General features: G+C 41.3%; 1 protein-coding gene across 4 annotated transcripts in view; it reads left to right on the forward strand.

The window, feature by feature from the left end:
* The window catches only part of HSPBP1 (HSPA (Hsp70) binding protein 1), a 712,194-nt gene that overhangs the window by 334,790 nt on the left and 352,116 nt on the right, over positions 1 to 25,288 (forward strand). The gene's annotated exons all lie outside the window — the stretch shown is intronic.

The raw sequence follows: 25,288 nt of genomic DNA on the forward strand, positions 1-25,288 counted from the left end.
GTGTGCCTGCAACAGATGGCATAGCTGTGATCCCAGCTCCCCCCCCCCCCCTCAAGAGTGATGATTTGATCATCTTTTCTGCTTAATTTTTGGACAGGGCTTTTAGTGCCTGATGGATGCATCTTTTGGTAGTCAACCTGCCCTTCTTGTTGAAGGGATCCATCACTCCCTTCTCCTTTGGCTGAGCTTTTGTTCTTCCAGAAATAAGATGAGGACCTCCAAGGCTCCAGATGTTGGGTCAAGAGTGCAACACCTCTTCCCCTGGTTTGGTGTAACTCTTTAAAATAGTCATCCCACTTCTCATCCCTGATCTTGGGGTGTATTTTAGGGGAGACAGTTCTTTCAAGTCTTTTTACTCAGAGAGTTTCCCCTTGAGAAATTTGGCAGAGGGGATGGCTGTTTTCTCCAGCGGTTCACTTTTTTTTTGCTGATTTTATCAATTCTCTGATGCCCAGAAAAAAGTTGTAAAACAGGCACAGACTCCCTTGTTACTGGGCCAGGGCAGGCTACTTTATTGGGAGAAGATTGGCTTTTCCATTCCTTCAGCCCAGTAGTTCCATCTTTTGTCTCTCTCAGCCTTTTGACCTTCTTATGCTCCTCAAGAGGGCTCAGAACACTCTCCTCCAGAGTAGAATGTCTGATAATTCCTCTCAGTTTGAGTAGATGGGGGTGCTTATTTTTTTTGGCTGCAGTGTTATTCCAGGTTCTGGCCTTTGATTCAGGCCTACTAGGAGAGCCTCCATCCATGTATAACCTTGTTGGAGTGGTGGCTGTTGGTTATCCTCCCTGGCAAGGGGAGATTTCCAGTATAATCACTCTCACTTTACCAGTGACAGTTACTTGAGAGGTCCTGTTCCAATGGCAGGATTCCTTTGTGCAGCCTGCCTGAGTGCCTATTCATCATCCTAGGCATAGCTTCTTTGCCAGATGCCATTTCTCTGTGGGAAGCCAGCCTCACCCTGGAGTGCTGCTTGAGTGTGGGGGCAGTCTATGGGATCCATGAGCCTGAGCCTTCTTCCTGCTGAAATGTCTGTCTCACTATACCTTAATACCCTGTGTTGTAAGTCAGCAAGTAGATGGACACTGACATTCCCAACTTTTAAATCCCTTGATGCTGGGAGAGGCTAGATTTTGCATGGGTCCTACATACAGCTTGGTATGGGCATAGCTTCTCTGTTACTCAATCCCAAGTGGGGAAGACAGATGCTGCAAAGGTATGCAGTATCCTTCCTTCCTAAGTTCTGTGAGACTATAGGTAGTGCCTTAGGCCCTCCTAAACTGGGGGATAGGAGCAGAATTTAATCGTCCCCCCTTCCCCCTTTCTGGCATGACAAGTGATCAGATAGTTGGCTGCCTGGTGGAGTAAGGAGCCTGTGTCTGCCCCGTCATCTTGCAGAGAGCCCTCTTCCCACCATGAGCCTCTTGTCTGGGGGCTGGCTTCTCCATGCAGCTGTGATTCTGTTAACTGACATTCTTTGGTGACTCTTTCAAGCCCACCAGTCTGGTCCTTTTGCAGGGAGGAAGCTTGAAGCATTTCACAGATCTAAGGGAGTCTAACACCGTGGAGGCTTTTATCCCCATTCTTCAGGGATCTCATGACCCTGTTTGCTTTCACTGATGTGGTAGGTCTTTTGAAATCACTGCTTAGAGGCTACATTTCCTTGCATTTTTTTTACCTTGACTCACTTCAGGGATATAGTCTTACTGTTTAGAGCTCTGGATCATGGGGAATATGGATCACTTTTGCCCTTGGGTGGCTCTTGTCCCTCCTCTGTTGCTTGGGCTTCTCATGCTCCCTTCTGGCATCTTTGTCACTCGTTCTTCCATCATGGTCCTGTCAGTGGCATTGTGAGCTAATTGAAACCTCTGATCTGTTGTCTGAAGGGAATAGTTTGCCGCATGTACAGAGTGGTATCTCTTTCATTATGTCAGCTTGCTGCAGGTGTCCAGTATGTACTGGATGCCTCTTACTGGCTCTCATCCTCTTTATTTCTTTGTGTGAGGGCAGGGTGGTGACATAACATGGGGAACCTCCAGGTTGGAATCTTAAACTTCCTATTTGAGAAGAATGGCTTTATCCTAGAGAGTGTTTTGGCTGAGCATTATGGCAGTTCTTCCTGGGATAATACTTCCCAATAACTCCACCTGCTTCAGTGGCCAGGCTCTTTGGCACTGATTGGAAGAGTGTACCATCCCCACTCAATATGTGTAGCCCATCTCTTTAGTAAAGGGCCTTCCAACCCCTCCATGCCTTTCTTTTTTCTTGTAGAATGTACAGATTTAGGGTAATGGTGATACTATTTTCTGAAGAGAGCAGAATGGTCTTTTGAAGAAGACTTCTGCTCTACTCTAATCAGCTTTTTGGAATTAAGATTATTTCCTTCATGACACCTTGGAAGTAGGTGGCCATCAGTTTCCTGTGTCTCTTGCTACGGATGAAAGTTTGATTCCTTGTGCCAGTGAGGCTCCAGTCTCTATTTACTGTAGTCTATTCTCCTTTTCTTTAGGGATAGCTACCTACATGATGCACTAGATCTGCCTTTGATGGGACTAATTGCTACTGCTGTTTTAGATCCGTAATAATTCATTCTTAGGTAGTCTTCCTTCTCAACTGCCTTGGAGCTGTCTTTCATTAGGTGATTCCCATTACTCAGTGTTTTGCTGCTTTCGTGTAATGCTGCGGCTATTTCCATCCAAGTGATTAGCTGTAGAGACCAATCAAGAATAGTCCTTGCTGGTAGAGGTAATATTTACATTCTTATGGTATCATTCAATCTAGAGGACTTTCTTTGATGGGCCAGAAATAACCCATCACAGGTGGGCAGTCCCTCCAGCCACGTTTGACTGCAGCAGTTAACTGTAAGTTGACATCATATACTTGTAAACTGGGATTGTGGCTAAAAAGGGTACACAAAGTATCAGTTGCTGACTGGGCAAGTGGACTAAATAAGTAAATAAATGACTCCTTAGGAATTGAGGGGATGCCATAATGTCCTTTAGTAATTATGATACATCATTAAAGTTGAGATAAAAACATGCAACTGTTCAAAGCAATAATCTTTTCGTAAATGAGCAATTTTGCATCTTATAAGAATCACTAACTGCTACTGTTACCCTGTTTTTCTTACATCAGTGCCATTACGATGTGTATCATTTTCTTTCTAGTTTCTCCTCCAGTGACATTAAGTAGTAGAGTAATAGACTAGTTTATATGCTTACTTGTTTATACCAGTTCTTAATACTATAACTGCTAAGGAAAATTGGTGTGCTTTATGAATAGTAATTTATAATGTCATAGTTAACCTTCTTAGACATTTATTCTATGAATTAATTCTGTTTAAGATATTCCAATGTTCTTACGTGTATGCTATATTACTCTTCTTTTATCAGACTTGCCATTTTGTCATGCTCACTTTTAACAGGTACTTCCAGCTTATCAACAACTCTGTTACCAATGTCCAGGTAGATATGCTGACAGCTGACATAATTGCTCATTTACATTCTAATGCTGCAAGCCTTCCATCTGTGTCTGTCATTGCTCCACGTTCATAAATATCTTTAAATTGCCTCAATTCCATTACATACATAATCTGCGGAAAAGGTTAGTAAAGTGCTCCTTATCAATATTGCACATTCTTATACTACCCTGTCATTTTGTGGCATAACATTTCTGTGCCACTGTTAGCTGCTCAACCTAGCCTGTCCATCAGAGATCTGACAGGCAAGCCAAGCATTTTCCATTCACTTACAGTAAGTTAAAAGGAAATTGTCACATGTATTGTTGATTCCATGCCATCTTTTAGTTCTAACTTGACTTTGTGTCACTTAAGCACAACTGATTGTGAAGTATCCATTTCTACTGCTAGAGGCTGAGCCTTTCCTTCTCAGATGGTCAGTCAAGCAATTCTGTTCTTGTTTTATTTTTACAACCAGGAAGCTCTAACAATATGCACTGTTATTACATCACTCTTAATAATCAATTTGAGCCATAGTTTGGGGAAATTAGGGTCCTATTACGTTATTGAAGTTCCGAAACTTCGAATACCATAAGGTCGGAACCTTATGGTCAAAGTTTCAGAACTTCGATAACATTAAAAAAAATAATAAAAACAGAAATAAACTGTTGCAAGCAGGGGGGCAAGCCCCCCTGCACCACCCACATCCCTCGCTCTTTAAATATACCAACTCCGAGATCGCAATACAGTGCGGTAAAGGGTTTTACTGCACTGTATTGCGATCTCGGAGTTGGTATATTTAAAGAGCGAGGGGTGTGGGTGGTGCAGAGGGGGCTTGCCCCCCTGCTTGCAACAGTCAGGAACGACTTAGGGTTTTTATCTTCTTTTTTCTTGTTCGAATTCCTGAAACTTCAACCGTCTGAGTTCGATGTTCTCAGCTTCGAAGTTTCAGGGATTCGACAATGTAATAGGAACCCGGGAAAATATACTTATTGAACATATCAGTTTAATTTCCCTCATTTCCCCCAGCACAGCAGTACTCTTGTCATAAAATGCACCTGTTTCACAGCAGTAGCAGCTTCATTAATTTATCTTAAATTATTCTTGCCTCTCTAATCAGCAGCACTATTTTATTCCTGTTCATTTTTGCTTAGATTTAAAATGTTCCCTCTTTTAACATTCACTATGCACACAGCACTTCTGTTTTAATGCTGTGTACTATTTATTTTCATAGCCACATTATTTTTTTATCCTCTTTATTAAAATATCACTTAAGACAAAAGCACGCATGCATTAATATAAAAAAAGCAAGCCATTGTTAACATTATTTTTTTATCCTCTTTATTAAAATATCACTTAAGACAAAAGCACGCATGCATTAATATAAAAAAAAGCAAGCCATTGTTAACATTTTTGTATTTACGCACATTACACTTAGCATCTTCTCTTTATAACAACTTTTAGCCCAGTGTTATATAAATCACTAAATCTGATGTTATCCATGTCATTATTTATCACCTTATACTTGGTTAAGTTTATGTGGGTTTGTGGACCCTTTCAAAGTGTCTTTTACCAACACCCCCTTTGATGGATCCACCCTCTTTGGACCTTCCATGAAGGGCACTTTGACCCATAATGAGCAGGAAGGGAAGACTTTGTCTGTGGTCGGGATTAAGCTTTCTACTCCTCAGAGGTCCTTTTCCAAGACCCAGAGAGGAACTAGGAAGACGTGGTTCCGGGCCATTGGTAAACACGCTTTGAAGGGTTCCGCAAACCTGCATAAACATAACCAAGCATACGGTGATAAATAATGACATAGGATAACACAGATGCCAGATTATGGTAAGTACATAACTCTTTATTCATGCCCTCCCTTAAACCTTACACCTCCTCTTGTTCCCACAATTTCCATTTATTTCTATGTAATTTGCTTCTTCCCTTTTCTAAAGATCCCTCTTTCAGTTCTTTTGTCTTTTTTTACAATATTCAGTAGTTCAAATACAGTTGGTTTAGATTTTAATTACTGTTTTGTAGTAATCGCTTTTGTGGCAGCGAACAGAATTAAACTTAATAAGGCATTGCTATATTTAGGCAATTCAGATCCTGTGTCCCAGTTCAAAAGAATCATTTCCGTAGTTACAGCCAGTTGCTCCTCCAATAATTCTGATGAGTACTCGGTAGGGATTTTTTTTTAAATCTGCCAACTCATTACACTAAAAAAAAAAAAACATGTTCCAAGCTGTCTCTTTCTTCTGGTCACATTCCAATATTTGCTGTCTACCTGAGAAGAAATCTTTAATGTCTGCTTGGGATATACAAATACCTATGTAAACTCTTCCTAGCAAAAATAATAAACTTGCTAGATTCTGTTAGATACGTGGGAGCTGCACATATGTCCTCCCTTTGTTCCCTTGCATACATCTCTCTCTCTCTCTCTCTCTCTCTCTCTCCCAGTCTTTTATAATACCCTGTTTGATTTTTATAATTAACATGCAATTTTTTATATGTCTTAATAATTATCCCCTTTTAATAGCAGCTTCTGTTCTAGATTGAACTAAAATATCTACCACAGCAGGTCTTTCAGTTATGCCTCCCCCTGTACCTTTCTCTTTCCCTAAACTCTGATATCAGTCCATGATAGGGAAAGCAGTCTGTAAACCTGCAGGCCAGACTTCTTAGCTTCAGCCCTATTTGCTCCCAGTACCTTGATTCCTTTGCCAGTTTTATCCAGTAATTTCCATCCCACTCTTGCCTATATTCTGTACTCGTACTTGTATCTATCCCTATTGGCAAAATCTCCTTTCTCCATTCATGATAGCTTAGTTCTTAGAATAATTTTTGCAACTTTATGAATAATAATAATATTCTCTATGATGTTGGTGATTCACCTTAAGGATCCACAATAAACCCCTCACACTTCTTATTTCTTGAATTCCACCCCCATCATCATCCCTTTCCACTATGAATTATAACCTTCCACTTGTGTTATGTACATGAGCCTTAATTGTGTAGTTTTAAAGTATCTCTTTAAATTAGGAAATCCTAAATCACCTTGTTCTAGTAGGAGGATCAACTCATCCCATTTGACTCTTGCCCTCTTTTCCTCACAGATAAATTCCTTCAATTCTTTATTAATTATTGTCCATGTTTTCCTCTGGTTGATAAAAGTATTACTGATCTATATATAAAATAAAAACATTTTCACTGCTTGTTTATCCCTATCCTAAAATAAGAGCTTTCAGTTTCTTAGTTTTTTATTATCTTTTGTTTATAGTCTCTTCTCACATATATTTAGCTTTAGTAACAGAAGTCTTTTTAATCTGTACTCCTAAATACTTCATCTTATGTTCCCATAAGTATGTGTATTGCTGAACTAAGTCATGAGTGGGTACATAATTTTCGGATATAGTCTTCATTTTACCTTCATTAATGTTATATCCTGAAAAGTCTTGAAACTGTCTCAAAATGTTCCAAAACACTGTGATGTCCTTTTCTGGATTTATCAAGAACAAAGTAATATCCTCTGCAAATAAAGCCAAATTTTCTTGATTACCATACCAAATGTATCATTGAATTTCTGAAACTCTTATGATCTGATGTTGTCCTTTTCATTCTTCCTCAACAAATGGGTACCAGATCCAACCTCGGATTTGAGTCTGTCACATGCACTAGACTTAGGAACCAACTCTTGATCTCTTGCCTCTACCCGTAATGCCCCAGTCAGCTAGCAATACTTCAGATCTCATTTGCTGCCATCTTGCATGAACGTGGATCTTGCTCAGAGCTAATGTTGACCTTTTATACTGATTTATGAGTAATACCTATTTTTGAAAACTCTTAACTTCCTCCTTTAGTCCTCCCTCTACTTTTAGTCAAATTTTTATTTGGTCTTCCGTTAGGCTACTTTTCTTCTTTTTCTACCATCTGGTAACATTGTTGGTAGTAGTTCTTTCTTTCACCCTCTCTTTCTACCCTTTGGGGGAGTATTCTACTTACCATTGCTGGTAATGTGTTAATTTTCTGCCCCCCCCCCCCCACCAAAAAAAAAGCAAAGCTGTGCTAGTTTTGTACTTTACTTTTGGTTTAGCTATGGCCGAAAAAATAACTTGATTTAATAAAAGTACACTTCTTGTGGGCATAAAATTCCGAATTCTGATGCAGGAAGTACATTTACTGCCTAGGAACAGCACTTAACACCGACTGCTCCATTTGTGTGTGGTTTACCTCTAGAGCACTGTCTGACAGATGTAATAAGTTGGTTCTGAAAGAGATGCTGCCTCCTCCTCCTTCTTCTTCTTCTTCAGAGGCTTAACCCCCCCGTAAACCAATAAAATCTTTATCAGAGACTGTGGAATCTCATAAGAGATCTTCCATACATTCTACTAAAGCTTGAACGTCGATCACAGCTTCTTCTGAGCTGCCACAAAAAATACAAAATACACTGGATCTGACGTCTTCAGATTCTGAAAGAAAGCATTCTGATCCAAAATCCTTGGATCCAGTTGTTATATTGACCAAGTCTCTTCGAACCCACTCCCCTGGGATCACAGTTAAACCAGTATCTCCTCTGCTCCATTCCCCATTTCTCCAAATGACACTGAGGAGAAAGTCCAGGCCACAATCAGCTACATTGCCTGTCAGGTCCTCCAAAAGTCTTTCTGAGGCAGACATGGATAGGATGATGAGAAAATTCCTCAGAGCTCAGATTCAGATGGGGGTTATTCCTGTTCCATCTCCCATTGTATCCACAAGCTTCCCATCCACTTCTCACTTTTTGGTATCCCCTTCTCCGATCGGTCCTTTGGTTTCAGAGCCATTGGGTCTGAGAGCCCTAAGAGTGTCTGTGTCATATCCGAAGACAGCTAGGTCTTTGAGTCTGACAGTCTCCCTAACTAGTTCTGCTCTGGATCCCTTGAATTGGGATGACTCTCTATGTTGAAATGTCAGGGCCTGATCCAGTGGGTTTGGAATCCACTCCAATGTTGTTGGAGCTGTCTTTGCCCCTCTGAGCCTCGGCGTTGGCAAAGGTCCAACTCCTTCTCAAAGCATAGATCTGGACAGAGTTGGGATCTGGCAGCTCTGGTGTTTTCGGGTCCAGTGCAGCCAGCTATTTCTTCTCCTGGTCTGTTGGCCTTTTGGGTAGTGGATAGGGCTTTTTCTTGACCGATGGATTCGACTGCTCTTTCATCCATAGGTCCTACATCCATTCCCACTTCAGATCTGAGCTGTGAGTCTATCAGACCTACTCCACAGGGGCAGCCGATACCATCTAGCATCCAGACAGTTCTCATTGAGGAATCTCCCCTCTCTTTGGATACTTCTTGTGATCATACCACTGAAGAGGTAATCAGGAAGAGAACATGCAAAAAGAAACACACAGACTCCTCTATGGAATCTCTCACCAAGGATACTGATTTCAACAAAGGGGAAGGATTCCCCAGATCTCCAACTGGGTGGCATCTCATCTGGAGACAACCTGGAAATTCTTAAACAAAAAAGTGGATGGTCTTCAGATACCTTCTGGTCTAGAATTTCCATTGATAACATTTGTGTAGCAGCTACTACTCCGTCTAATGCTCATACCTTTATTGCTCATTACAAACTAGATTTGACCTCTAGAAGCAGAGCTGCATTTGGTTTGGAACTTCTGTAGAATATCCTTTCATGAGGGCCACCCAAGATTAATGTAGCTGGGGACTATGTCCCATACATTGAGGAAGAATGAAAAGGAGCTGAAAGAATTGGAGAGTTGTGAAATGGTGGTAAAGATAGAACTGAACAAAAATGAAAACAGCACCGAGAGAGAGAGAGTATATCCAAATGTTTAATGTTGAGCACTTTCGACAACTCATGACTTCATCAGAACATAAACTTACATTAAATGCAGGTCATTAAATACCATTTAAAATACATCCCTAGCACATGACCCAATTAGCAGTAAACTACCAAAGTTATTTTAAAAACATATTACACTCTTCTAATGCACTAAAAATTACATTTACACATTTTTCCATGATGATACTTGGTCAAAACTACCTTGTAATTCACATGACTGTTAAGTCCTGGTGAGCTGTAGGCATAAAACAAAATTTGCCATTTTAGCTCAATGTTTTCCAATTCATTATCTCTATCATCATTGAAATCTTGTGGGACATGAGCAATGACACTAAAAACAAATTTATTAAAAAAAACATTCTCTGGAATATTTTGCTAAAGCATTTTCTGTGTTCCTAGTATTTATGGTATATTGGTACTCAAATACTTCTAAGTTCTGTGTTCATCATTTGTATGTAAAATGCCTTGCACATGTATTTTGCATTATACGTGTATAACCCTACTACTGGCTATGTTCTCTCCATTCTAATGTTAAGAAAATATGGATTTTCATGATGCATCTACACTGGGTGTAATTGTGACACTTAAGCTCCTCTCTTACCTGCTATCTGATGTTTGTTCTCCTCCTTTTCCAGATGCATTTTAATGTTGTTAGCTGCTGTAATGAACATTGGTTTGTCACCCACAAGTCTGTTTACTTCCTCACTGGCTTCTAAAATGCTCCAGTTGTTGTTGTGGACGACCCCTTTGATGGCTGCACTATCCAAGGAGAAAACTAATGGCATGGAAAAAGACCATTCTTTGACATTAGACATTACTGTTGATGGCCCTCTCTTTGTTGATATTAGTGCCTTCTTGTTCAGTAATGCTATGCACCATTTTTGCCGGTTGCCCCCTACATATAAACCTTTAGTGTAGAGCATGAAAAAAAATTATCTATTTTGTCTACATCACTAGTTAACCTCTTTAGTCCCGCTAACTGACCCTTTATAATATTATGTTTAATGTATCTAGGATGCATACTTGAATAATGCAAAAGTGCTTTGCTGGAAATAGTCTTGCAACTGATTGTGGTATTCAGCCTTTTTTTTCATAAAAGTTTTTGTGCATTTCCAAATCCAAAAAACAAATTTTGGACTTGTGAAAATGACAGGAAATCTGTACTGTTCATATTGCCCAAAAAAATCCAATTCCCTTTCCTGTCCCTTCCATATAAAAAAATCTCTGTAAAACAAAAATAAGAAAAAAACTTTTTTGTATCCTTCTATAAACTGAAAAATGTATGTTTTTCAGTAAGCCATAACTAAGTTGGCATAATTCGGAGCCATATGTGCACCCATAGCTACCCCTCCTTTTTCGTGTTAGTAGGTGTCTTCGAACTTAAAAATATTGTTACTCAAAACTTAATCAATACATTGTTAAAAATTTAACCTCACCCATTGTATAATTGTCATTTTTGCTCAACATGAAAGCTAACCATTCTTTGCCAACATTATGTGGAATACAAGTATGTAACTCATGAGCATCAACAGTAACTAACAAATCTTCCTTTTCTACTATGACTTTCTTGATTTCTCCAAAAAGTTGAGAGTGCCTTATAAAATACGGAATTTGATGCGCCATGATAAGTAATGCTCTGTCCACAAATTTGGATACTGCTTCTAATTTGAACACAGATGCTGACACTATAGGTGTGTCAGGCAGATTCACCTCATTCTTCTGTATTTTTGGGACTGCAAACAATTGTCCAGTTCTGAGTTTGCATATCTTGAAAAATTTGTAGATGTTTTCAAAAATAACTCCTTCAAACAGGCTACAGCACAGCCAAGAGTCTATGTGTCTGTAAGCTCTGTTGGCATAATTTCTGTGTACCTCTGAATAGAAAGTAGTGCCCCCAACAATCTAAACATGCCTTTGATGTTGTCTTCTCTGTTAAATATTACCATAGCACCCATTTATCAGCCTTCATAATGCAAATGTCTTTATTGAAGCTTAATTGTTTTAAGCTATGCCTTTCTACTGTGGATAGATTGTAAAACATTTTACTTGATCTACCCAGTACCTTTGTGATGTCTTTTTCGCAACTTTCTTTGAAGGCCCTGATAATTGGATGTAAAGGTGGGTTGAAAACACTGGGTACAACAACATCCCTTTTCTTTGTATTTAATTTATCCTTAAAAAACAGTGTTAAATTAATTTTTCTAGTGTAATCCTTTCAGATCAATTATAATACTCACTAGATCAGACATCTGAATAGAAAGTAGTGTCCTCCAATAATCTAAACATGCCTTTGATGTACTGTTCTCTATTAAGTATTACCGTTGCACCCATTTATCAGCCTTCATAATGCGAATGTCTTTATTGTTGCCTAATTGTTTTAAGCTGTGCCTTTCTACTGTGGATAGATTGTAAAACTTTTTACTTGATCTTTTGTGTTCTGCACTCTTGTGGGAGGAGAGGCTAGATTCTGCCCTTCTTAGCTGAGAATTTCTGGTTAAAGGCTTATTGTGCCTGCTTATTTGAACTGTTTCTTTCTGAAATTGGTGCACCTTGTTTGCTGTAGCATAGACTAGATTCAGGCATGCTGAATCTAGCTTTGTTTGTATAACTTGAACACTAATCCACTTGTCTAGAGGAAAACAATTTTTAGTACTTAATAAATAAGCACCTATCCAGGCATGTCTAAGGGTCAGCTCCTGGTGTTTTCTCCTGTCTACCTGATGAATCTGGGCATCTTGGGGCAATGCCTCATGTACACAGACAACCCTCTCTTCCTACCACCCAACACTACAACCTGTGAGAGATGCACTTATATTGCCAAACTGGAAGCAAAGCTCTCTTCACCCAAGACTGGACTAGACAATCAAGTGGAGAAGGCAAACACTTGCACCACACCACACTCATCATATACTCCCTCAAAACCTACACCACCAAAACACACACATAGAAACACAAAACACACACTTACATTCACGGAGGCTCTCAATAAAAATCTGCTCAAGCAACAGAGACCTCCAAAGCAGAAATGCAAACAACCTCCACCCCCCCCCAACACAAACAAATGACACATAGTCCACAAACTCAGTGTGCCACTGAACCACAGCCCATAAGGCATAACAACGTACCCAACACTGTAGTCATAGGTGACTCTATAGTCAGGCACACTGATGTTCCACTCACCAGGCTAAACAAGGAGAAAGTTACTGTCAGCTGCCTGTCAGGTGCCAGGATCCGCCACATAATGCACGCACTCAGGTCATTCCACAAGTACAAATATGGCTCTGCCATTGTCCATGTTAGTGTGAATGACCTGAGAAGTACCTCCCTGGAATACATGAAAAGAGACATGGAGGAGCTGTCCGATCTTGTAGCCCAGGCAAGTATGACCCTAGCACTGAGTAGCATCTTGCCATCAGCCAGAATGATACCACAGTACAAGGGCAAAATGATTGACTTCAACAATTGGCTAAGCTTCTGGTGTCATTTTACGGGGATCCAATATCTGTCCGCCTGAGATGACATGATCGACAGACCACGATGCTTTGCCAGAGATGGCCTGCACCTGTCGTGTTTGGGATTCTGGATACTGGCTAAGGCTCTTGCCACACCTATAATGCCTTTTTTAGGCAAGGTTCAAATGACAAATTCACCACCATAACAGGTACAAGCAAGCAAAAGCTGAGGGTAATGCTACTCAATGCTAGAAGTCTAAATCTCAAAATGTATTCACTCGAGGCACTCCTTAAAATGGAGAGCATCGACATCTGTGCAGTGACAGTGACCTGGTTCAAGGCTCCAGAGAGCACCCCTGCATTACCAGGCTATAATTCATACTACACCTTTCGACCACCTAACCTGGACCGAAACACTAAAGGTGGAGGAGTGTCCATATTCATTAAGGATATCCAAACCTCCAGGCTAGTTGCTCAGCATAATGCATCCGAGGTTATCCAAGTGCAACTGACTCTGGGCAAGACCGCAGTCCAAATTGTAACTTGCTACCAATCCCCCACCATGCCCCAGGATTCCCACTCATCATTTCGTGATACACTGGAAAATATTAGGGTACAATCAAACACCCTAATAATGGGCGATTTCAACTACCGCACCATTAACTGGGAAAACTACTCATGTACCAACTCTTTTGCTCAACGTTTTCTGGAATTCATAAATTCCAACGCCTTGGATCAACTTATCCACACCCCCACCAGGAGCAGCAATATCCTAGACCTGGTCATTACCAACATGGGAGACCAGTGTTCCACAACAGAGGTCAGTTCCTCGTTGGTCAGGTCCGACCACAAGTTAATCACCCTAGACATCCACATCCCGCCCCCAGCTCCCATTAGGGAAACCACCATAAAAAATTTGTCCAAAGCCAACTTCTTGCCTCTTAAGACAGAAGTGGCAAACTTCACGACACCCATGTAGACAGACAATAGAGGTACGACTGCTGAATTCTACACAAATGCACTTTCTAAGCACGTACATGAGTGCATGGATCGTGCTACCCCTAACAGAACCAAGATGCTATCCTCCAAGAAAAGGAAGCCAATCTGGTGGTCCCCTGCCATAAACAAACTCTACAATAGAAGAAAGAAACTGTTGCAAAAAAAGAGTAAAATCCCATGATTGGAAAAACTTCCTGGTCAGCCTCAGTAAGAAGCTGAGACCCCTCATAAAATCCTCCAAAGCTAGTTATGAAAAGAAAATCACCACTGATTCTAAAGACAACCTCAAAGCATTTTATAGCTATGTCAAGAATCTCAATGGCAACACTCAGATCTGCTCTGAGTTACAACACAATAGCATAAATATACAGAACCAACTGATATTGCCAACATCCTGACAGATAGGTTCAGTGCTAACTTTACCCCCCTCTCACCCCCTAAAGGGCCCATCTCTATATCGGAAAAATGCAAAGTTCCTGTAATCACAGCTGCATGGGTAAAAACCACACTCTCCAAAGCCAAGAACACAGCATCCATGGGACCTGATAACATCCCAGGCTGCGTTCTAAACAAACTACAGAATGAACTGGCACCCTACCTAAGCACCATGTTCAATCATAGCCTTAACTCAGGCCTTGTGCCCACTGAATGGCGCACAGCGTTGGTTATCGCACTCCACAAAGGGGGAGCCACCACGAACCCCGAGAACTACCACCCCATTAGCCTAACGAGCCTGGTCTGCAAGGCCATGGAACGTATCATCATTGAACTTATAAACAAAGACATTGGTAATCTCCAAACTCTGGGACCCCCCCCCCCTCCAGTTCTGGTTTGTAAAAGGCAGATCATGTCTCCTAAACCTGATAGACTTATTTGAAGCAGTCACCAAAGCCATAGACGAGGGTAAGGTGGTTCACACAGCCTATCTAGATCGTGCCAAGGCTTTTGACACCATCCCCCACTCTGGAGTTATAGACAAACTCACTAAACTAGGTATAAATCCCTATGTCACAAGATGGGTTGCCAACTGGCTCACTCACAGAATCCACACTGTGAAAGTAGCAGACTCCAAATCTGACGTCAGACCAGTGACAAGTGGAGTAACACAGGGTTCCGTCCTGGGTCCTCTCCTGTTTGGTATCTACTTTTCTGAAGTACAGGCTAACACAGAAGGTCTTTGGCTAATGAAGTTCGCAGATGTCTGCAAACTAGGAGCCATAATCGAAACTCCTAATGATGGTGACATCCTACAAAAGGGCCTCACTGAGACAGATGCCTGGTGTCAAAGCCATGGCCTCAAGCTCAATGCCAAAAAGTGCATTGTAATCCCCTTTGGTAAAAACTCTGTACCCATGAGCTACCACATAGGTGGTAGTCTGCTTAACACCGAAAGTGTGATGAGACCTTGGGACACAGGTGGACAGTAGTCTCTCCTTTGATAATCACATTGCTACAGTAGTCAGAGAAATCCTTCTACATGGCACACCTCATCACAAAAAATGTTTCATATCTGGGAAAAAGAGGTCATTTTTCCCCTGTACTCGTCACTCATTAGACCCATTATAGAGTACAGTGCCCATTTTGGTATGTACCTCACAATTCATCTACAACAATTGGAAAGGCCGCAGAAATACCTCACAAAGAGGATTACCAGCCTCAAACAGATGCCCTACTCAGACCATCTCAAAAAACTCCAGCTTTACTCCGTCGCATATCGCCTACTCAGAGGCAATCTCTGCCTAACATGCAAAGCTATGCCAAACCCAGAGCTGTTGGACATGCTCCATTTAAAGAATTCCAATCCCTCCAAGCTACATGCTCTAGGGACCTAAACCTTGTCACCACAACAGTAACCAAGAAAACTAAATAAACTACGAAACAAACAAACGGTCACAGCAGTTCGTCAAAGTAGCAAAGCAGAAGAAACTTTGTTTTAATAAAATTTAATTGAAGCGCTTTTCGTTTGCACGGTGTGCAAACTTCCTCAGAAACCATATTAACATTTAAAACCCCTATAAATATACTCAGGTGTACCTGGTTAACCAATCCAGTCGCTCAGACTTACTATACCACTTTCTTAAAGGCACATTAAATATATTGATACTTTACTCTAAAGAAGTAAGCATACTTCTGTATGCCAATTTATATCCATGGATAAAAAGACAAAAATATAAAAATATATATAAAAAGATAAGCATGTTAATGTCTCCCATTAATAAATGCATACGTAATATACATATAATCAATGTACAGCTAGATTAATAATACAGAAACTCCACCTCATCTCTTTAAACTCTTCAGTTTTAAAATACTACTTAAGGAACATGTTTCATTCAAGCCTGGAAAGTTGTATGCATTTAATCTAATCTGCCAGGCTAACTCTAGATCCTCCAGTCGTAAAGGTGCAGGGCCACCCCTTATGTCTTGGTAGAGGTCGATGACCAAGAATTTAAAACTGTGTTCAATATATCCTTGAATATGTTTGGCTAAGGAGTTGTCCTGCATGTTCATCGTGTTTCACTGTTGCAGTCATAACTGTAGGGTGCTCCTGCCGGCAGGCAGCCCGAGGTCGGCCAGAATCCCAAAGTCTGGGTCCGGCGTCGGCTGTACAAGCCAGTACCCTGACGTCAGTACGCTCTGGTACATAGCCCTCAGCCAACTCCATCTTCTCTAGTCTTTCTTGCCGTGCTGTGGAAAGCAGCTCGCAAGTCGTTGGTTGGCGATTTTCGAACAGTGTTTTTGGTTGTTGTCAGTCCGAAGTTCTTACTTCTCTTCTCAAAGCTAAGTACCCCGTTGGGGAATCTTTTTCTTGTTCCTCCGATGTCAGAAAAAGTTAATAATTGTATTACGTGTGGAAAACAAATACCTCATAAAGATTTCCAATCTTACTGTCTACCTTGCTTAGGCCCTGACCACGACGTTTCTTGTTGTCGGTTCTGTGCCAGGTTTAATTCTCGTACTATCAAACGCAGGTACGACTGGGCTCTGAATTACTTTGGCAGACGCTTCAATTATAGAATGTCGTCGGACACTACCAGAATTCAAAAGAAGCGCAAAGACAAGGACAGGCCTCCGAGGTCCAAACAGGACTCGTTGCAGCTGGAGCCAGCGTCCGGTTCGGCTGTCGTCAGTGAGGCGCTTTTGCAGCCCCTGTCGTCCGCCACTTCTGAACCGATGGCCGATACGGACTCCCATGGGGAGCCATCAAGGCCGCCTATTTTATCTGCTGCAGGACCTTCGGACGTCGCTCCCTCGGATGGGTCCGGAACCGCTGTGCAGATACCGGCTTCTGAGGGGGTATTCAGGCCTACTCACATCACTATTTCAAAGGCAAAGACAAAGACTCCTGTTAAGTCTAAAGCTACTGCTCAAGCTACTTCTGAATCTACTCCCAGGACACAGAAGCAATTGTTAAAGATGGCTGAAGATTTGCTTACAATGATTAGGGGTTCTCACCCCCCCCCCCCCCTGAGAAAAGGCCTCGACAGGATGTTCCTATGGATTCCTCTGACCAGGCTTCTATATCTTCTGTCTCTTCCTCTGATCAGGAATATTCTTTTCCTCCTTATGAGGATTCGGATGCTGAGGACTCCTTGCCCTCTGCCTCTCCGCCTGAAGATTTTTCTTTTGGGGAAACCTTACATGAGATGAGGGAACATTTTCATTGGGAAGGTCAGGATTATTCTGCTTCCAAGAAGAGGCTTAGAGAATTCTTTCTTCTTCCTCAACATAGGCCTTTGGCTATCCCTCCTGTTCTTGACATTGTGGATGATGCTTTTTCCGAGGCTAATTTGAATCCTGATTCCATGCCTCCTGCTCCCTCTAAGCCTGATAGGTTTTATAGGGTTCCTGAGTCTCATTTGTTCTTATTTAAGAATCCTTCTGCAGATCCTGAAACTATATCTCAGGGTTCTAAGGCTGCTAAAGTTGCTACTTCTAAGAATCCTATTCCCTCTGAGAAGGATTCTCGTGCCTTAGACAGGTGGGGCAAAAAGGTATATACTTCTGCTACCCTTTCTGTTAGGGCCTTAAGTTGCCAGTTTCATATGTTTAAGTATCAGCAATTTCTTTTGTCTGTTTTAAAGCAAAAGCTTGCTTCCCTTCCTACATGTGCAGAAGATAAGGAACTACAGGATGTATTGCATGCAACTGAACAACTGAACAAACATAGCTTGCATTGTGGTTTTGATGCTTTGGATGCTTCTTGCAGGGCCGCAGCCTCTGGTACTGTTATCAGGAGACATGCTTGGCTTCGTGAGCAAAGTTTACCTGAACAGGTTAAGGCTAAATTATTAGATGCCCCTGTTCAGCATGATGTTCTTTTGGATCTAAGGCTGAGGAGGTTATTAAAAGATGGAAGAAAAGGCAAAATCTATGCAAACTGTGAAAGATTTCTTGCAAGTTCAGCCTCCTAGATTTTCCAGGAATTGGCCCTCCAAAATTGGTCCTTTCCCACGTCTGACAGGCCTCAAAGGGGAAGATATAGACGCTCCAGAGGTCATGGCCAAGCTCAGGCCTCCTACAGATCGAGACAATGGACTGCTTCTTCACCTAGAAGGGGAGAAGACAGATCCCAATCTCAAAGAAAGCAAACTCAATGACTCTCTCGGTTGGGCTACAGGACCTTTTTACCTGGATGCCCCTCTCGGAGGAAAACTTTCTCTTTTTTACAGAAATTGGACTCATATTACCCAGGACAAATGGGTATTGGACGTGATTTTAAAAGGCTACAAATTCCACTTTCATACCTTGCCAAGGGCTTTCGGTTGGCCAGACCTGCCCAAAACATCAATGGTCAGAGGCCTTAAATCAAGTGGATGCTCTTCTGGCCATGAGAGCCATAGAGCCTGTTCCACTGTCAGAGATGGGAAAAGGTTTTTATTCAAGACTGTTTCTGGTTCCAAGAAAACAAAGCTCATGGAGACCTATTCTGGACCTTTCTGTGTTAAACACCTTTTTGGAAATTCCAAAATTCAAGATGCTTACTCTGCAGCAGCTGATTCCAGTGCTCTCTCAGGACACCTGGATGGTGACATTGGACCTAAAGGAAGCTTATTTACACATTCCCATCAGGCAGGAACGCAGGAAATTCCTCAGGTTCAAGGCAGGTTCGAGACACTTTCAATTCTCTGTACTGCCCTTTGGTTTATCTACTGCACCCAGAGTCTTTACCAAGTGCCTGGCACCAGTAGTGGCTTATTGCAGACTCCAGGGGATTCAGATTTACCCCTATTTGGACGACTGCCTTATTCAGGCAGACAGCAAGGATCTTTTACTTCAACATCTGGATTTTGTTCAACATCTTCTCCTCCTACTGGGATTTTCAGTGAACACAAAAAAGTCACATTTGATCCCTTCTCAACAAATGGTATTTCTGGGAGCCCTCTTAAATACAACCTTACAAAGGGCCTTCCTCACTGCAGAAAAACAAATACAGCTGGCTTCAATTTTCAAGACTCTGGCAACTCTACCTCAGCTCACTGCAAGGAAATTCCTGCAGGCACTGGGCTACATGGCTTCCTGCATTCTGTTGATTCCAAATGCAAGGCTTCATATGAGAAAGCTTCAATGGTATCTAAAAAGTGTATGGTCGCAGCATTACCACGATCTGGACACTCTGATTCCTCTGATCCCCTGCCTCCAGAAGGAGTTCCTTTGGTGGTCCAGGGTGTGTGCTTTAAACGAAGGAAAGCCTTTCCGTCTTCCTCAACCTTCTCAAATCATAACCACGGACGCCTCGGATTATGCTTGGGGAGCACATTTTCTAGGCAGTTGCCAATAGGGAACCTGGACAAAGGATCATCTTCACTGGCACATCAATCTGAAGGAAATGTTGGCAGTTCAAAATGCTCTTCTAGCCTTCAAGAACCTTTTACATCCAGGGCCTCTTTTGATTTACACAGACAACACCACAGTCATGTGGTACATAAACAAGCAGGGGGGTTCTCATTCGTACCCCCTTTGCAGACTATTTATGGCTTTATGGGACACAGCTCTCAATCTGAATTTACATCTCCAGGCCCAATTCATACCAGGAGAACAGAATCTCTTAGCAGACAGCCTGAGCAGGAACATTTTAGATCCTCACGAATGGATGCTAGACACCAACTTATTCAACAGGATTACTGCAGTTTGGGGATGCCCCCAGATAGATCTGTTTGCATCCCATCTCAATCATCAGCTGCCTCACTTTTGCACAAGGTCATTCCACAAAACAGCTTGGAAAGTGGATGCCTTGTCCTTCAGCTGGAGAAACCTTTCGGGATATGCCTTCCCTCCTCTTCCTCTACTTCCTCGGGTGTTACTAAAGATAAAACAGGACAAGCCCAAGTTCCTCATCTTGATTGCTCCAAATTGGCCTCGACAGTTTTGGTATCCAACTTTAAAGCACCTGTTCTTGGAGCCTCCTTGGATTCTCCCTCTGAACCCTTCTCTTCTGTCCCAGCATCAGGGTCAGTTGCTACATTCCAATCTCAAGACCCTTTGCCTGGCAGCTTGGCTCTTCAAAGGAATTTAATTTCTTCTAGTCTTCCCAAACAAGTTTTGGATGTTCTTTTGGAAGCTAGACGACCTAGCACTAGGAAATCCTATGCCTCTAAATGGAAGAGATTTTGCATTTGGATGCAGGACCGAGGCTTGGACCCTCTGGTACCTGATCTTCCTTCTATTTTGCTTTACCTTTCGGATCTTTTGTCTAATGGACTTTCCTTTTCTTCCATTAAGATTCATGCTTCTGCTATTTCTGCTCATTTCAATACTGATCCACCTGTTTTTTCTCATCCTTTGGTGAGACAATTCTTGAGAGGGGCTAAGAATTTAAGGCCTCCCAGGACCCCTCCTGTTCCTGCTTGGGATCTTAATTATATTTTAGAAAAACTTACTTTGCCTCCTTTTGAGCCTGCTGCATCTTCAGATATTAAGTTTTTATCTTGGAAGACAGTTCTTTTGTTAGCTTTGACTTCTGCCAGAAGGGTCTCAGAGTTGCAAGCTCTCTTGGCTGTGGAACCATACCTTACTTTCCACCAGGACAGAGTATCCTTGAGGACCAATCCTACTTTCATGCCTAAGGTGATTTCGAAAGTGGCTTTAAATCAAACAGTTCACCTTCCTACCTTCTTTCCTAATCCTCAGAATAAAGGGGAAAGGATTTTGCATTCCTTGGACGTGCACAGACAGTTACGATTTTATTTGGACAAGACTAAAGAGTTCAGAAAATCTAACCAATTGTTTGTTTCTTTTGCCTCCAGTTCTCTTGGAAAGGCTATTTCCAAACAAACTATTTCCAAATGGATTTCTTATGGAATAAGATTTTGTTACACTCATCATGGGAAGCAGTTTCCAGGTACTGTGAGAAGTCATTCTACCAGAGCAGCTGCTACTTCTACAGCTTTTCTCAGGGGAGTTCCTACCAAGGATATCTTGGAAGCTGCCACTTGGAGTTCTGTGCATACTTTTTCCAAGCACTACAATCTCCCTTTGTATTCTAAGACCAGGGCAGGCTTTGCCTCTGCTGTTTTGCAGGGTCTTCTTGCTGCCCCTTCTTCTGTCTAATCCTCCTCCCTTTTGCCACTGCTTTGCGATTCCACCCTACAGTTATGACTGCAACAGTGAAACAATGAACATAGTACAGTTGTGTACACCTACCATAAATGTAGATGTTCGAGTGTCTTCACTGTTGCAGTCGGTGTTTCCCCTCCCTCCTATCCCCTCTTTTTCTCTCTTGTGGTGTATTTGTGTTTCCTTGTTGGATTCATTTTTGTTTTATTGGGGACTTCTGACATCTAGGGCAAGAAAGGCTGGAGAAGATGGCGTCGGCTGAGGGCTATGTACCAGAGCGTACTGACGTCAGGGTACTGGCTTGTACAGCCGACGCCGGACCCAGACTTTGGGATTCTGGCCGACCTCGGGCTGCCTGCCGGCAGGAGCACCCTACAGTTATGACTGCAACAGTGAAGACACTCGAACATCTACATTTATGGTAGGTGTACACAACTGTACTTTCTTTCTACTGATGGCATATTGGTGCTCATACATTCTTTCACGGAGCCTCCGCTCCGTTTTACCAACATAGAATGCAGGACAACATTGGCATTTGGTCAAATAAACCACCATTTTTGAATTACAATTGTGCCTCAATTTTAATCTAAATTGGGTGCCTCCCACTGTAAACATATTTGCAACTTCTACATATTTGCAAAAGTTGCAACTTTGACATTTGTGCATCCATGTTATTTTAGGGTAAGTCCAACGTTGTTGTTCAAGTAATGATTTCAAATATTTACCTCTCCTAAATATAACACTAGGCTTATCACACATTTTAACACAAATGTTAGGGTTAGTTCTAAACAAGCCCCAGTTTTTCCAAATAATGTCTATGCAGGAGTGGCTGTGTATATTAAATGTAGTAATAAAGCTTGGCCCAAGGTTACTAAGTGTAACAGAAATATGTTCTGTATTATTAGACGTCATTGCATCTAAATTTGTTGTCTGCTCAATGAGCATGTGTTTAATGCCCAATAGGGGTTTATATATGCTGTTAAATCTCTTGTGTTTAACTTCATCTATCAGGTTATCTATCAAACTCTCAGGGTAACCCCGATGCAAGAACATACGTTTCAATAATTGACATTCTTCTGCAAAATCTTGATGCTGACTCACTATATGTGCAGCTCTCACCAGCTGGCCCTTGATGACTGATTGCTTCTGGTGATGTGGGTGACAGCTTGAAAAATGTAGAAAAGAATTGGAATATGTGCTTTTTCTGTAAATATTGGCTACAAAACTACCCAATTCACTGTTCTTAGATAACCAAATGTCAAGGTAAGCTATTGCTTCCGTGTTATATGTAGAAGTGAACTGCAAGAATTGGGTTGACCCATTAAATTGTTCCAAGACCAATCTACTAGTCTCAGCGCCACCGTTAAGAAGGATGAAAATATCATCCAAATAACAAGTGTAAAAAACTATCTGGTCGTTGAGACCTATGTTTTTAAACACATATTCCGATTCCCAATGGGCCATTACTAAATTCGCTATACTTGCCCCACAAGGGGAACCCATAGCAACACCAACGTTTTCTAAGTAGAAATTGTCACCAAGCATAAAAAAATTGTTGTAAAGTATAAACTCTAGCAATTCAATAACTAATGCAATCTCATTTTTCGAAGCACCATTTTTCAACACCAAGCTCACCCATTCAATCCCTATGTCGTGTGGAATACATGTATACAAATCTTTCACATCTACTGTGTGGAAGTTGTAATTCATGTTAAATTCTAAACGGTCTAATTTTTTAAGGAATGACCATGAGTCTTTACATATTTGATGTTCCTGTATCAAGTATTTTTGTAGTATTGAGTCAACAACTTTAGCACATGGATATGTTGGAGAACCACGGCCATCCACTAGTGGTCTCATGGGGGGATTTGTCACATTTTTATGAATCTTCGGTATACCGAACAAGTAGGGGTATCTAGGGTATAACGTGGACGTGTAGTTGTAAATATTTTGTTCCACCCTACCCTCTATAAACATGTCTTCGATACTGTTCTTAATTAAACTATAAGCTCTATTAACTTCTGACCGTGAGCTCAATACGTAGGCAGAGTTGGCTAATAACGTTGCCATAAATTCATGATAATCTATGTTATCGAAGACTACAAGACCCCTGCCTTTGTCTGGTTTACAAATGCGGATGTCTTGAGATTTAATATAGTCAAGGTATTCGCATTCAGTTTTGTTTATGTGTTGGTTACTATTGATACTAAAACCATATTTGAGGCCCTGTCTAATGTCTAATTTACACAATTGTTCAAAAATTTGCAGCAATGGGTGCAAAGGCGGATTATAAGTACTTGGTATGTTGAATTGGTCAATACATGATTCGTTAGTACTACCCCCCCCCCCCCATCATTAAATTGAAATTTAACTTCCTAGTGAAAGATTTGATGTCTCTGACTGTTTTTACTAAGTCAAGTTTTTGTGCTGGAACATAAGTATGCCCTTTAGATAAAAAGTCAACAATGTCTGAATAAATAACTCCAGATGAAAAGTTATACACTTTAAAGTCTCCTGTCGTGTTAGTAATAATGACATAGGTTCAACAGTATGTTCAATAGCCTCCTTACAGGTATCAAGGACAGTGTGGTCAACATCGAACGAATGCAAGTTCAAAATATCAGTTCCAAAACATAAGCAAGAATCCCCCATCTTGGGCATTAAAATAAAATGATCAAATGTAACAACAGTTAAGTCTTGCCTTTGTTGAACCTCCGTTTGGACTTCTTCAGTTGGTAATTGTTCTGCTGCTTCGGTCTGGCGCCAGTATGGTTGGTGAGCCGAAAATTTTGGTTTTGATTTAGTTGCCCAAAATTATTTTGTCCTTGGTGTAGGTTTTGCAATCTTTCACTCCTCCTAACCTCTTTTTGCCCATTTGAGTTGTTACTGTTATGGGAATTAAAGTTACTTTGATCACTGTCATTGGTCATAAGCATTCGATTCTCCTGTTGGTGCTGGCTATTATCTACTGCAGTGCCATTATTAACAAGAACTGGTACATTAGGCACTGTAGGTCCTTGCCAGACTTGGGCCACCAAGGGTACAGGATATGCTGTACCTTACTGGTAGGCCTTACAGTCACGATCTAATTTTTTTACTTTGTTGCCTTTCAACTTAGCCAAATACTGGTCAATGCTAGAAAAAACACGACTGTATTCATATTTATATCTAAAGAATTCTGCATCCAGTTTAATACTAGCATCTACTTCTGCCACTTTATTACTTAATTCATCGACCCAGATAGTATAATGCTTGACCATAAGTTCTAAAAGGTCAAAGCCTTGATGGTCGAACAGATCCACAAGTTCCTTGTTTAAAGCTGAATTAATAACAAGCCCAGTTGGAAACTGGTGGTGCCGAAAACCTTTCGGCACTACTTTCCGCATTAAGCATTCCCGAAAATAAGATATTTCCAGCTGCAGTTTCTTTAACTTAATTAACTGGCTATCAAACGATTTTAATTTAGCCACAATATCATAGTTCAAGTTATTGTTACCTCTATTTTCACCAAGTTGCTGATCGGTCAAATTTGTGGAACCAGAAAATGAGAAGCCCTCAGATATCCAGTTGTTAAGTTCTGGGAGACCAAATGAGTTATTATCCACATTAACTGGCACGTTGGATAAAGGACGAGGTGGATGAGCTTGCAAATTACTCGGTGCGTGGTTATTACTAACCACTAGTTGTGTACCGGCATTTGATACAGGGCTACCTACTGCCCCAACCGTACTTCCATTAGATTGAACCATGTCCACTATTACTGCTCATTGCGCTGCCTTTGTTGCATTGGAGCTGAACTCGGAGCTCCATCCGCTCTCGTAACTAATGGTACTGCCTCCATGGCATCCTTGTTGACTCAGTACTACAGAAATACTTGATACAGGAACATCAAATATGTAAAAACTCATGGTCATTCCTTAAAAAATTAGACAGTTTAGAATTTAACATGATTTACAACTTCCTCACAGTAGATGTGAAGGATTTATATAC

The sequence above is a fragment of the Protopterus annectens genome, chromosome 17.part0 (assembly GCF_019279795.1).
Source record: "Protopterus annectens isolate FY-2018-M chromosome 17.part0, PAN1.0, whole genome shotgun sequence".
Taxonomy (NCBI): domain Eukaryota; kingdom Metazoa; phylum Chordata; order Ceratodontiformes; family Protopteridae; genus Protopterus; species Protopterus annectens.